Below are 15,912 nucleotides of genomic sequence, written 5' to 3'. Positions count from 1 at the left end.
TGCAGACCAGAGTACCGCCTGCAGCGGGGGCAGATCGGTTCCATTAAGCCTATCAGAGCATTCAGGGAGGAGTCGGGGGAGCACCATACAGACGCCGCTGAGCAGCATGGAAGGTGTAAGTGAAAACAACTAAATACCTACACCAAACTCAGCATCAGACTGCATTAGACACTATGCTTTGATTAGTATGAGGCAGCATATGACAGAGATCTGTGGCAGCTATTGATAAGCTTATAGTGGAATTAACTGGGACTATAGTGGGCATATTGTATTTGAAGCCCAGTGACTGGCCAATGCTATATATACCTATATCGGTAAGAAGTAATATTATGTGGGCCACGCTTTGAGCACTATTTAATATAATGACATTTTATGCTCACTGTCTGACATTAGCTTTGATAAAGGAAAATATATTAATACTCAAGAGATGGTAAAAGATATAGCATCATTCAAGTCATAACTCTGATTTAACCCCTAAGAGACTAGAGACTATGAACTGAGATTTAGACAAAGGAGTATATTATTTTCTGCATTATATGAGTTATGACGAAAATCCTATGCAGGCAGCTGTTATAAGAAGGAAAGTGCTGCATTAATGTTTAAAAGCACCACTGCACGCACCTATGGGAAAGCTTGATACAGTTAACATAACTCTGATTTAACCCCTAAGAGACTAGAGACTATGAACTGAGATATAGACAAGGGGTATATTATTAGACGTACTGCTAAAAGCACAGTGGTGGTTTAAATCTACAAGTAAAAAAAATAGATAGATCAACAAAGAGTCTACAGAAAATAATAGACAAAATAGCAGGAGCTGGGCAAGACACTATATGCTAAGGAAATGGAAATAGTAATTACAGGTTGAGTATCCCATATCCAAATATTCCGAAATATGGAATATTCCGAAATACGGACTTTTTTGACTGAGAGTGAGATAGTGAAAACTTTGTTTTTTGATGGCTCAATGTACACAAACTTTGTTTAATACACAAAGTTATTAAAGTTATTGTATTAAATGACCTTCAGGCAGTGTGTATAAGGTGTATATGAAACATAAATGAATTGTGTGAATGTACACACACTTTGTTTAATGCACAAAGTTACAAAAAATATTGTCTAAAATGACCTTCAGGCTGTGTGTATAAGGTGTATATGAAACATAAATGCATTCTGTGCTTAGATTTAGGTCCCATCACCATGATATCTCATTATGGTATTCAATTATTCCAAAATACGGAAAAATCCGATATCCAAAATACCTCTGGTCCCAAGCATTTTGGATAAGGGATACTCAACCTGTATATACATTTATATACATAATGGTGATGAGACTGCATCAGCTGGAGAGCAAGACTAATTACTACAGATTGGTTACCTTAAATAAATGTTCTCCCATTATAGTTACAGGTTAGTGTTTTAATAGCTATGAATATACTCATGTGCTGTGTCAAGATCACCATATCTTTTAGTAAGCTCTTGCAAAGATAACTTGCTGTAAATCAGCTGCTGGTTACTCCGTCCTATAATGCAGCAATATATTTTTAGATATAGGCAAGGTGTAGTACACACAGATAGTGGTGGGTACAGAAGAGTCAGGGAAGTAGTGCAGAGTGGTAGTGTTGAGGATTTAGGGGTGAGAGAGACACTAAAAAGTAGTAGTGGTGGATATGTAGAGTGGTAGTTGGTTTGATAGGACAGAAAGGTACTGCAGAGTGGTAGTGATGAGTATGGAGGGGTCAGGAAAGTACTACAGAGTGGTAGTGATGGGTATGGAGCGGTCAGGGAGGTACTGCAGAGTGGTAGTGGTGGGTATGGAGGGGTCAGAGAGGTAGTTCAGAGTGGTAGTAGTGGATATGGAGGGGTTAAAGTGGTTGTGAACAGTGGTAGCAGCGGGTATGCAAGTATCAGAGAGGTACTGAAGAGTTGTAGTGGTGGGTATGTAGGGGTCAGAAGGTATTGCAGAGTGATAGTGATGGGTAGGGAGCAGTCAGAGAGGTAGGGAAAAGTGGTAGTAGTGGGTATGGAGGGTTCTGAGAGGTAGGCTACTGCAGAGTGGTAGAAATAAGTATGGCGGAGTCAGAGAGTTACTACAGAGTGGTAGTGCTGGGTATGGAGCAGTCTGAGAGGTACTGCAGAGTGGTAGTAGTGGGAATGGATGGGTCAGAGAGGTAGGGCAAAGTGGTAGTACTGGGTATGGAGAGGTCTGAGAGGTAGGCTACTGCAGAGTGGTAGTGGTGAGAGTGGAGGGGTCAGGGAGGTACTGAAGAGTGGTAGTAGTATGTATGGAGGGTCATAGAGAAGGAGGAGTAATGGAGAAGCTGCTCATAGTAACCAGTCAGCTTATAACTGTCACTTTTCTAGCACCGCCTGTAAAATGACAAGGAGAAGCTGATTGGTTTGGTACTTTGGGTGTGATGTATTAACCTCTCTTGCAGTGTTAACTGGCTTTCTCCATGGCCACCTGTCTCCTCCCCGTCCCGGCGCTGCTATTTTCTTCTCCCTCTCACCGCCGCGGCCACCTGTCTCCTCTCCGTCCTGGCGCTGCTATTTGGTTCTCCCCCTCACCACCGCGGCCACTCATGGCTCAGCATTGTGGATGCCGCGCTGAGCCTTGGTATTCACCGGCGCATCCTGAGTGGCCTTGGCAGTGAGGGGGAGAAGTGAATAGCAGCGGTGGGATGGGGAGGAGACAGGTGGCTGTGGCGGTGAGGGGGAGAAGCGAATAGCAGCGCCGGGACGAGGAAGAGACACATGGCCGCGGAGACAGCCAGTTAACACTGCGGGAGAGGTTAGTACATCCCGCCCTTTATCTCTCTCCAAGATATGATTAATCTCCCTCTCAAATTATTAACAGAGACAACCAGCATCCTCCCTCAAAGACAGTTTGAGTTAAAGGACACACTCACTATCTTGTGGCTGCTGGACACAAGCACTTCTCAGTCTTGGTTATCTGCACATTCTTTCTTAATGAAGGACAATATTATTTACAAGTATTTATATTATTTATATTTATAAAGCTGTTACAATACTGTTTTTAGCAGTAGCAGTTTTGAGACAATCGAAATTTCAGTCTCAATAGCGGTCCATGTTGAATATCTCCGATAGGGCCAGTGGCAGATTTGCAGCTAGGCAACCTAGGCCCCCGCCTAAGGCCTGGAGGGTCCCCAGGGGCCTGTAGAAATTCGGCCCTGACAAATCACAAAACCTTTGTTAAAACTAGCAGCCGCAATGAAGTGCACCAGTGCACGCCGCAATGAAGGAGCCTACCTCCGCAGCCTCTGGCACTACAGTGAGTCAAACTCATGCCGCTCATACTATAGGAGTGTATGCCGCTCATACTATTGGACTGTATGCCGCTCATACTATAGGAGTGGCACAGAAGGGAAGCATGATGCAGTCTGGCTGGATGACAGGGGCCCTCCCCTTTCCTCTCATCTCTCCTCGCATTGGCTCCCTTCTCCCCTCTCCCCCCCCCCTATATTTACCTCGTCTCTCACCGAGACCCCAGCGATTCCTTCCTGCCAAACACTGGCTCTTCCTGGCTGGTGCTAAGGATGAACGCATCTAGATGCTGCTGAACCGCATAAATTTTTTGCGTTATTAGTAAGGCACTGATATGAATCAAGGGACAATAGATTTCTTTGTTACCTGTGAGTGTGACAAAAACACACAATATTAGAAGTGGTACAGCGTACTGATAATGCTGAAATATCCTTAGGAAAGAAAGCTATACAGTACCTTAAACACACCTTAAATACACTTTACCATGGAGCCGCTGTGGCCGCTGTACTTAATACACACTCTACTTACTTTGTACTCTATTAGCGTACAAAGTCCCGTGCTGTGTACGGACTTAGCGTACAAACGCCGTGCTGATGGTACAAAGTACTCACAGCGCGTACACACCCAGAGATACACTTTAAACCTTTTACAGCAATGCAATGCAACGATAATACACTTAAAACCTTAGCAGGGCAATGAAGACACGACACCAGATTGTAATTAAACCACTGGGTTCCGACACCACAGGGTATTATTAAGGGGGGTTACAATACAAACAATACAATATAATATAACAGAGTAAATTGCTACATTCAATGGTACCTACGTGAGTAGATTCGCTTGCGCTTCCCGGCCCGGTCCTCGGTCATCTGATAGATAACTTTGTGAGTCTTGTGTCAGACCAGGCCTGCAGCAGCTCTCTTTATACAATTCTTCCAAAAAGCAATACAATAGATACTGTAATCTCTTTGTCCATTGGACACAGGAATGCACATTTACAGTACAGGAGAGGTCATAGGTCGGTTTGAATAGGTAGGAGATGTCTTTCCCAACTGCTCTTGTGGGTGGTCTCCTCTGGATTCCCGCCGCATACATAATGTACAGTAAATACAGTTTATATCTATATTCTGCTCCTGCACATAACTATCCGCAGGAACATGCAATCTTTCTCAAACCAACACCGGAATGTTACCGTTAAAATACCCTTCACCTGGATACCAAACACCACCTTATGACCTTGTTCTGTCCCCTCCTATTCTGTAAAGGTGAATCCCTTTGTTCTGTTACCATTTAAACTGTTGTTACTTTCTGATGTGGTGCAGGGATAATATGTGTACATTGTGCACTATTTGGATTAAATATGTAATGTGTTTTGATAGCCTTCCATGCGTTCACAAACTCTACTGTAAATACTCATACCGCGCGCTAATGCGCAGGACCGCGGGAGCGACCATACGCAAATTGCGGATATGCACACGCACGACAGAACAAGTGCACGCAGGGAGGCCATCTGTGTGTAGTTTGTACGTGATGTGTGTACTGCAATATTTTTCGACTTTGACAGTCCACCCTTTGGCAGTCACCAATAACTGCCACTATCTAATCACTAAACAGAAAAATATCTATACAATATCTACAGAAGCTTTGATGATCGGAGAGAGTTGTAGGTGGGAAATGTATGACCTAGTGGGATAGTAAAAAGCATGTATGTATGAATCCATGTCTGAGGGGCATGTATCATCGTGCCGTATATGTTCTAAATAAGCTTCGAGGTATTGCGAAGTATACATTAAATCCTTCTCATCCCATACTAAGGGTCTGTAAATGGGCCAACAAACACTACCGAGCTCTTGTCGGATTGTTCCAACAAATGGGGTGCACATTTAGTTGGTGATACACGGAGGGGAGACATATGTGAGTGTTAGTATATGTGGATATCACCTGTCGACTATGTGTGCTATTAATTGGAGGTTGCAGAGATGAAGATAAGACACATATCTAAAATGCATTCACATAAACATTTTTGGGTAGGGCTGATGTCTTTTCCGGATGGATGTATCTGGGCAGAGGGGGAAACAAAAGAAAAACGGGTGAAAGAAACAGGCCATGAAATTCATTTGCAATCCTTATCATAACACTGTCTCTATGGATGGGTCATAAATTAAATATGCTGCTATAACAGCGCCCTTGCTCCTTAGACTCATCAACTTTGTGCCGTGCTTGCGCCGCGTCAGAATTCGAACACACCTAAATATCAAACCAATAATTATGACGACTCCCAGGATACAAAGGAGAAACTTCCCTACACTCATAATAAAATTTTGAGCCCACTCTCCTAAACCTGACAACCAATTTCGTGGGTTCAACCATGAGACCCAGCCGGTCAGTTCATTACTCACAGTTGCCAAGGTAAGGTTGTGTTTCCTCCTGAACTCCCACTTCAACTGCAAGATATCGTCCATCTTTTGATCGATAATCTCCGTTGGGTCGTCAGTACTGTTCGTAATATACATACAGCACTTCACCCCATATTGAGTTGCCAGAGTAACACAGTACCCACCTGTCACGGCTGTGATATAATTTAGGACCATCCTGTGCTGAACAGTTCCTTCTTGTAAGCTTGTAACTCCCTTCCCGTATACCTGAAGGTGTCATCATACATCTCAGTGATATTATCTATCAAGTTCGCTAGCGCATGGATACACCTATAATTTATAATTCCTCTGGCAGTACGGGTGATGTCTAATGCGAGAAGGAATTGAATCCCGATGGATTCGTGGATCAAATCAGAGGCTGCGTGCTCTGTCCTATCTATGAGGTGTCTCTTGATGATGTGTTCATAGTAAGTATGAGTATAAGGAGCCTGAGCACTGCGGTGAACGTCTTTCATCTTATCATGGGTTATGGTCATGACCTCTGGTAGTACTCTCCCAATATAACACAATCCCTCTGAGCTCGGGGCAAGCCACTTGTACGCCTTCCTCCCACATGTGAAATAGGCATCATCTGGGAGAACATAGGGGACAAAATATGACATCACCATATTACAAACTTTCCAAGTGAAGAAACCAATCCCTAGTTCTCCCATCTGCTCAGTACAAGTATCGGGCTGGATGATATGAGCACAGTACCCTGGCGATACTTTTCCAACCCACATGGTCTTGCTTCCACGAGTATACCTCTACCGGAAATACCTCCCACTGTTGGCTATTTGGCATACAAGTTCAGAGTTTATGGGTATCCTATCAGCTCTGTGTGAAAAGGTCATTGTCTGGTTATTCCACGTCACTTCCCAATTTCCCGGTTTTCGGTAATTGGAAATATTGAAACATAATAAGGATCTGTGTACATGATACTGGTGGAGCTTCAAACTAGGGGGCCTAGAGATATTAAATTTCTTGTCCACCGGTCTCCCACCCCGTAATTCGAGTACCTCATCTATTGCTAAAGGGTACAGTACTAATCCTGACTTGCTCTGACCTTGAGGTACCTGTGAGCACACCCAGCATTCTGTCTGGTTTAAGACCTTACCCACTAGTGAGTGGTAATCACTCAACGGATGACGGTACATGTCGATATTAAGGTTGGACTGACATCTCTGGATGCACCCATCCTCAACTATATTCTCACAATTCCTACAAATGCAATATTCATCAGACAATAACCCATCACAGTGCCTCCGAGCTCCTTGACTACCAGAGCGCTTACTGATGCCAGCCTTTACCAAAATGATGTGCTGATCCTGAGATCCTACAAATTCGTACTTGCCATCAGAACTAGTGATGAGCGGATTCGGTTTTACTCGGTTTTACTCGGTTCTCAAAACCGAATCTTATTGACTCACTGATGTCACGTGTTTTGGATAGCCAATAAGATTCGGTTTTGAGAACCGAGTAAAACCGAGTAAAACCGAATCCGCTCATCACTAATCAGAACCCATTCCAGATCCCTGCTCGACCTCTCTGGGACCCTCACCAAAACAAACCGTCCTTATCAAAACCAGAATTACTAACAGAACCCGAAACGCAGTCTCTTGTGATCGATCCATTTCGTTAGGGGAAAGGAGGAAAATAATAAGGAGAAAAGAAAGGAAAAATGTAGGGGGAGGTGAAAAAAGAAAGTGGTACGACAACTGTTCTAGCTCTTGTTACTCTCTGTGCTCAGATTCCCTTCAACAGTCCTGCCTCTCAACTTTCCCGGAACAAATACTCTAGTGATACGAGATCCTCTGTACTCTGCTCTTTGTCACGAGTTCTCTCCGGGTCAGCGACCTTCTTGCAGTGGGACGAGTGGACCCAAGTCTCTCTTTCGGTGACCTTCAATGCTGTTGTGCTGGTTAACAAGACTTGATATGGTCCTTCCCACCTGTCTATGAGGCAACCTGAGCGTAAGATATTTTGAATCATCACACAATCCCCAGGTTCAATGTCATGACAATTACTGTTCGGTAGGTCAGGAATCACCAGCTTTAAATTTCTTTGTTGATTTCTCAGCTGCTGGCTCATCCCAACCAAATATTTCACAGTCACTTCATTATTACATTTCAAATCATCCTGGGGGTCTATCATTACATGAGGTTGTCGACCAAAAAGGATTTCAAAGGGTGATAGGTTAAGGGGAGACCTGGGAGTGGTTCTGATGCTGTACAACACTAGTGGCAAAGCTTCTGGCCACGACAATCCAGTTTCAACCATTAATTTGCTCAGCTTGTTCTTAATAGTGCTATTCACTCTCTCCACCTTTGCACTCGCCTGTGGACGGTACGGACTATGCAGCTTGCTATTATTTCCCATCAGTTTGCACATGACCTGAAAGACTTCACCTGTAAAATGGGTACCCCTATCACTTTCAATTATTCTAGGGATACCATATCTACACACAAATTCCTGCACAATATTCTTTGCAGTGAACGTAGCAGTATTTGTGGCAGCAGGGAACGCTTCTACCCCATTTGAAAATACGTCAATACAAACTTACACATATTTTAAATTCCTACAGGGTGGTAACTGTATGAAATCGATTTGTATTACCTGAAAAGGACCGTCTGTCGGAGGGATATGGGATGGCTCTGTTGGTATTGACTTTCCAATATTCTTCCTCAAGCAAGTAAAACATGTCATTGCTCTCTTACCTGCATGAGAAGAGAATCCTGGCGCACACCAGTAGGCTCTCACCAGCTTACACATACCCTCTTTACCCAGATGAGTCAGACCGTGTGCCGCCTCAGCTAAGCTTGGAAGATATGCTCTGGGGGCTACTGGCTTACCTTGTCCACCTGTCCACAGTCCCGCGGATTCCTGGCCATATCCCTTTGACCTCCAGACTGCCCTTTCCTGTAATGAACACCAATCTTGCATTTCGATGTGTTTAACTCTTGTGTATTATCAGTTGTGTGAAGTAAACCGTCTGTGGAAAGTGTAAAGAAAGGGGAAATAATAAAAAGAAAATTTGTCAGATTTGCGTTCACCATCAGGCTGTCACACTATCATGCATATCGGTGTCTATGCACAGTCTCCCTTCACCAGTATTCTCATTCTTCACCCTTTGTGCATGGCCAGGCACACTGCGTAAATACTGGTGTTCCTATGCTGGTGAGATATACTGGATTTGGGCAGAGCTCTGAAAAACCAAGTAGGCATGTGGCGTTTGAACTATAATCCTGTCAGTGAACGTAAGAGATGAAGAGGAAACTTTGAAGACAAATCACAGAGTTTAGTAACAGATAAGTTTGTAGAGGCAAAGAATATTTTACAAAATTTGACATCTGGATTGGGCACTACGGGGGAATGATTCTCTACTCGGCCTGCTCCCCTAAAATAAATTCTATGTGTGTTATATCTCTACTGGGACTATCCCAGACATCAATCCAGTGTCCTGTCCATTCTAAGTTCATAGGGAACCCGGTATCTTTGAGATAATTTCCTCTACCTGCGATGGACATGCATCTAGAACAGTGAAATGCAACATTGGTCTTCGTGGGTATCCAACATATTTTGTGCTTCCTCGGTGGCAGCACTCTATATGTATACCATCTCTAACAAAACTCCTGTTAAGTTACTTAGAGGTCACTTCTGCTAGAGAGAGAAGCAAAAGTTTAGAGACCTCCTCCTAACCCCAGCAAGTTCTGTCAAAAGGGTAAAGTTGCATTCATTCTGTTCTTCCCATTAACCAAATCTGTGTTCTCTATATGGCTCGTGATTCCTTACTATATGTCCCTTGATCCCGTCTATGTGTTTAATAACGTGGCTTGTTTTCTCTGTCTAGGGGTCTATATTGGCTATGTGTTCTACTACTCCTACAATCTCTGGCAACATGACCTTCCTTCCTACAAGTGTAACATATCCTAGGTCCTTTCTTACTATCCGTGTTTTGGGGTTTAGGTTGATGAGACTTTGGTGTAAGAGCCTGTATTCTTTCAATCCTCAGCCTCTCCTCCTGCAGTTCTCTACGCCTAGCAATATTCTTATGGTGTTCAATCGCGCACTCTCTAAGGCAAGCTACTGTGGCCCCTCTCCAATCAGGCAAAAATGTTTGTACCCTGTCCCTTACTGTCTTATTGAGTCCGTCCATTAGCACAGAAACAGCCACTTACCTATAATTCGCATCGTTCCCTGTATCGGATACCCCAATGTATCTATCCATTCTTTGCAGGGCCCGATGGAAATATTCAGATGTCATTTCATTTTCCCTCTGTTTTATGGAGAAAATTCTTCTTTACTCAATGGGGAAACACAGCTCTAGTTGCCTGTTAATTCGTTCTATATTTTCCTGATTGTTTCTGTCAGTCATAAGACTATCCGACTCTAATCTATAATCAGTGATACATTTTTGGGTGTCAATATTAGGGGGTAGGCACGCTTTCAAAACTATCCGCCAGTGTGTGTTTGTCAGTTCATACGCATTACCCAGATCTCTGATAAATTTCTGACATCTGGCTAAATGCTTCCGAGGGTCGGGGAATTCTGAAATGATTGATCGCAGCTCATCTCTGGGCCACGGGCAATACATTGCATTATTCCTGGTAAGGATTACTCCATGACTATTGCTTCCCCTATTGGGAGTTACTATTTCCAAGACAGGGTGTAATTCTACCATTCCGTTCCTAATCCGTTTACTGTGAGGTATTGTTGTCTCTGTGCAATGAACTGTCTCACACTTACCGGTAGCTGTGACCTCACTAGTTCTTTCATTGGGGAATATTGTTACTGCTCTACCTGGTTGGACAGGCCCCAACTGAGTGTCCTGCAAAATGACTGCTTGGAGGAGAGCTGGAATTTGGCTGGATCCTTCATCTTCCTGTGACTTATAACCTTGAAAAGACTTCAAAACAGGATACATCTTTGTTTGTGTTCTCATTCCTGCTAGGTTTTGAACCTGTTTTGCGAATTTGTTCTCTTTGCATATCCCCCTCCTGTTGCCATAATTTTAAACAATCATTGTCTAATCCTTTGTTTTTTGGATTTAAGAAGACATATTCTACTGCTTACATTCTGCAGTACCTCTGGTTCAAAGCTGCCCACCCTAGGGAATGGTTCCCTATCATTGTTAGTCATACATACCCACTCATTGCATAAAACTTCTGTGTGTGAACCATATTTTTCACACATGATAAACCTTGCTGAGCCTTTTAGCCACAATTCTACCTGAACCCTGTCTAAACGTCTCTTACTTGAGCAACTGGCTCCCATATTTGTGGGTCTCTTCTAATAATTAAAAAAATATTCGCACAAACACCAAAATACTCAATATAAGTAGACAGTGGAAGTATACCCGAGCGCCTTCCACTCGCTCTTGCCCATGCTGGCCAGTACAACGATATACTGTTGGTAGCGGATCGCATACCCAACTTAGGGCTCCTATCAGACCTTACACTGTAATTTCTTTCGGTGAAAGTTCTGTTTGGAATATTTTCCTGAGAGAGGCAGTGAAAATTTCCTTTTCGGTATCTTTCACCTGGAATTGTTTGTAGGGTGAAAAACAGAGAAATTAGATAACTATCTTTCACCCTTTCCAGTGAAGCCCACCAGGGAGATTTCCCGAAGTTATCAAAGAAAAACCCCTTTGTCTATACAATCACGTCTGCGTATGCTCTTCCACAGCGCATATGACACAATAATATCACGTTGCGCTGTGCAGAACAAACGGACATGTGATGCAATAGCACAGCCTATAAATACTAGTAATCTATATGCCCTACGATTGCTGTAGACCACCTAGCCTAGACCACTTCAGACCACTAAGAGTTGTATGGGATACCACTCAGTCCACTAAGACCACCTAGATAATAACGCAGGGTTGCGAACCCTACGCCACCGGGCCTCTACTAACCCAGTGTGTCCACCTAGACCACCTAGCTTAGACCACTTAGACCACTTCAGTTCTTGGGTTCAGTATCCACTCACTCCTGCATTTGCTCACTCAAATACACTTTATTTTTATCTGTACAGAAAATTAGGATTCATTTAAGTAGGCAGCTTTACCCCCAGAGGCAATTTAAAAAAAAAATATTTACACAAAATTTTGTTTTTATACTAAATTTCTGTAGAATTTGGGTGGTTTGGTGCTATTGTAGCGTGGCTACTGTCCCACCTTTAAACTAAACGAACCTATCACGTGGTTTTATTATGCGCGCACAACCCTACGCAAGCTTGCGTAATTACGCAACCGTGCGTACCTCTATGCCACGTGTGCGGCCTTGCGCTACGTGCACGTTTTTGTACACTGTCCTCACGTTCTGTACCACGTATACCAATGTGCGTACGCAATAAAACAGATCACACAACTTCTATAAATGTGAGCAATAAAACTACTATTGCCCACTAAACACAACACAGTTTCTTTCTGTATAAACCTTTACAACTAGGCCAGACTGTGTTTGTGCTTTACGCTTACTTCCTTAAATATTTTTTTTTCCAACTATATAGCAACAAATATCTCCGGTTTCACACAAGTCTAAATGAATCTAGCAATCTGAATGTTATGGCAACAATGTGAGAGAGTATGCAAAGAGTATGGGTGCTGTGTACGGTTTTGGCGCCAAAAAGAAATTCACAGATTTTAAATAGCTTTTTTTCTGTTGTACTACGGGTTCTACCAGCACCTCTACAAACCATACAGGGCAGACGCCATCTAATCAGCATACAAGTAGGGTTTTCAGTGTCTCAGACGACCACGATAGGGTTACGTAGGATACTGTCCTGTCCACCCTTTGCTGATAGATAAAGTCTGCTGTGACCTGTTAGATAGTAAGAATGTGGAAAACCGGAGGAGCCCCAATTGATAATGCTGAAATATCCTTAGGAAAGAAAGCTATACCTTAAACACACCTTAAATACACTTTACCATGGAGCCGCTGTGGCCACTGTACTTAATACACACTCTACGTACTTTGTACTCTATTAGCGTACAAAGTCCCATGCTGTGTACGGACTTAGCGTACAAACGCCGCGCTGACGGTACAAAGTACTCACAGCGCATACACACCCAGAGATACACTTTAAACCTTTAACAGCAATGCAATGATAATACTCTTAAAACCTTAGCAGGGCAATGAAGACACGACACCAGATTGTAATTAAACCACTGGGTTCCGACACCACAGGATATTATTGCTAAAAGGGGGGTTACAATACAAACAATACAATATAATATAACAGAGTAAATGGCTACATTCAATGGTACCTACGTGAGTAGATTTGCTTGCGCTTCCCGGCCCGGTCCTCGGTCATCTGATAGATAACTTTGTGAGTCTTGTGTCAGACCAGGCCTGCAGCAGCTCTCTTTATACAATTCTTCCAAAAAGTAATACAATAGATACTGTAATCTCTTTGTCCATTGGACACAGGAATGCACATTTACAGTACAGGAGAGGTCATAGGTCGGTTTGAATAGGTAGGCGATGTCTTTCCCAACTGCTCTTGTGGGTGGTCTCCTCTGGATTCCCACCGCATACATAATGTACAGTAAATACAGTTTATATCTATCAAATCTGAATGACCCCCTATGTGTTTTATTATTTTACTGTGGTGGCCTATGTGTTTTATCACGAAGGACACTGCAAGGTTAAGAGCAGCTGCAGTCGTACGTTGGGGAGGTCATTGTTGTAGTGTCACTGGGAGGGTAAGAGCAGCTGCATCCATGCATTTGAAGAGGTTATTGACACTGGAACGGTAAAGCTGATCCGACTGGCAGCTGGACCCTGCATAGTCAAGTGCATACACACTTGCTGATGCAGGGGGTGACGAAGTGACACAGGATGCCATGCTGCTTCGCTAGAGATGACTTCTGTCAGTCCTGTACCAGGGCTGACAGAAGACATATTCCAGAGCTTGGATGCAGTAGGCAATGCATTGCCCTATAGAAGCCTATTGCCCATTAGAGGGATCCCAGTGGCACTCAACGCTTACACAAAAGGACTCCCGGATTCTAAACCCTGAAGTCCTTCAATCGCAAAGGACAGCTCTTACCAGGAGAGCTGTCCTTTGTGATTTTTTTCAAGCATACAGCATTAATAAACACTGTGTAGACCAATTTTAACCTGGGCCTACTTAAATTTGATATTCAGTGCCTCCACCCAAGCTAATTAACTCAGGCCTGTTTGGGTAAGCCTCACCCGAGAAGAGTGTCAAGGGGCATAGGGGTCTAATAATAAGTGTGTTTGTTTCTTTCAGTTTGGTATCCTTGGAGGTTTAACTGGTATATGGTTTTCTTTCTTGTCCGCAGGTCTTGAATAGCCTCCTCCACCAAGACTCGTATGTATAAGGTAAATTAAATTTATTTGGTTTGTACACCCTAAGAATTGAATATATAACAGTCTATACAATGGGTACACACGCATATACAGGAAAAAAAGCAATTAAACTAATTACCCCAATGGGCAGTTTTTTCAAGGGCCTATTTTACAATAACATTCGCATGCAATACAAAAAATATATATAAAATCGATTTGATACCTTCAACCTAGTATTATGACATAGAAACCCGGGTTTTTACTGTTACTGGGTATATTGAAGATTAGTCTGTCAAATAAGTTGGGGCGACTTCCTTGTTACCGTCCAGGAATGATCACCGTTCATATGGTGTCTCTGGGAGTGGGATACAAGTGTCTCTGGGCATGGGATACAAGGACAGATTGGCCCATATAGGGGTTCGGCGTAAAGCTGTGGTACTACATGGGCCTTTGCTGGAGGAATGAGAATCCAAATTCACAAAGGTCCTTTCTCCATCAGGGTTTGTTTCCCTAATCATAATCGGTAGAGCATAAAGGGGCTGCAGCCAAATAACGACTTAGTGCACGACGACTCTGATGATTCTGGATTAGGTAGGGTTCCCAGGTGAGTATATATTCCCAAGGGAGAGTAATTGATAGGGAAGGGTTACTCAGCATATATCTCCAGTCCTGCAGAGGTTAATAAACAAGTACAGTGCATACAGTACATACCCTGGACAAGGGTACAAATGTCTTACAATGTAGTAAAGGTGATCACCGTTCGCCTTGAGGAACTATTAGTAATAGGGACCTTGGTGTGATAGGCACTGACACCGACTCTGCTGAAGTTTTTCCGGGTTACTGTAAATCAAGGAGCCAGTGTGATAATCAGTTCCTCAGTTCCCTTATGTCAGCAACGGGTTATTATTGAACAACAGCCCTTTAGAGGACAGGAGGCGTATAATTGGAGTCAGAGTAGCTATAGCACCATCTGGGGATGGTTACTTGGACTTTTATCAGGAGGACTCCAATTATTTCTCTATTTGTTCTCACTCCCCCTGCTGTTGGCTACAGGTAGTTAAATTTAGAGTAGCCACTCCTCGGTTGCAAGAGGATGGTCTGTCGCTGCCAGTGGATGTTTAATGGGACAATAGGTGGGACATTCAATCGATATCCCCTCCTTCCCATCTTCACCTCCTACCTCAGGGGATACTGCTACCACTGGAGCCGCCTTCAACCAGTGAGACGGAGAACGGACATCCTGTCATCTATCAGGATAGTGCTGGCGCTGCAGAAGCTCAGTCGGAAGATGGGCAACGACTTGGCTGCTGACACGGTCCTACCTCTTGGCTCCTGCACTCCAGCCTCTGCTTCACAGCCGGCTAATGGGGGGGTCGCAGCTTGGGTACACAGGAGTCCCCGGCTCTCTCCGGCAGAAGCGCTCCGGATCTCCCCCTCTATAGCGGTAGCTCCGGTTATGCCTCCTCACTATCACCCACCGCTCTGCTTACCACGGCCACTCCTCCTCTCTCCACTGCTGGACACCCCCTCGCCAACCGTCGCTCCCCCTTCTCAATCGGATCGCGAGCCAGCACTAGAAGCTTCTGCTGAGGCTCTCACTCCCCTGCCATGTACATCCCCAGGGCATGGAACATAAATATAAATATACATATACTATGCAAGACATATACACATTATAGCTACATGCAATACATAAACAACTTATAGCTACTAACCAATGGCAACTATTCTTAGCCCATATATATATATATATATATATATATATACAGGTTGAGTATCCCTTATCCAAAATGCTTGGGACCAGAGGTATTTTGGATATGGGATTTTTCCGTATTTTGGAATAATTGCATACTATAATGAGATATCATGGCAATGGGACCCAAGTCTAAGCACAGAAT

At 43.6% G+C, this 15,912-nt stretch overlaps 1 long non-coding RNA gene across 1 annotated transcript in view; it reads right to left on the bottom strand.

The window, feature by feature from the left end:
- Nucleotides 1–15,912, bottom strand: part of LOC134935551 (uncharacterized) — a 30,961-nt gene that overhangs the window by 2,540 nt on the left and 12,509 nt on the right. Inside the window, exon 2 of the long non-coding RNA XR_010180241.1 lies at nt 3,489–3,651. This is a non-coding gene — a long non-coding RNA (uncharacterized LOC134935551). The remainder of the gene's footprint in view (nt 1–3,488; nt 3,652–15,912) is intronic.

This window comes from Pseudophryne corroboree, chromosome 6 (genome assembly GCF_028390025.1).
Source record: "Pseudophryne corroboree isolate aPseCor3 chromosome 6, aPseCor3.hap2, whole genome shotgun sequence".
In the NCBI taxonomy this organism is placed as follows: Eukaryota; Metazoa; Chordata; class Amphibia; order Anura; family Myobatrachidae; genus Pseudophryne; species Pseudophryne corroboree.
Note: the sequence above shows the minus strand (reverse complement) of the source record. Positions and strands in the feature narration are given on the sequence as shown.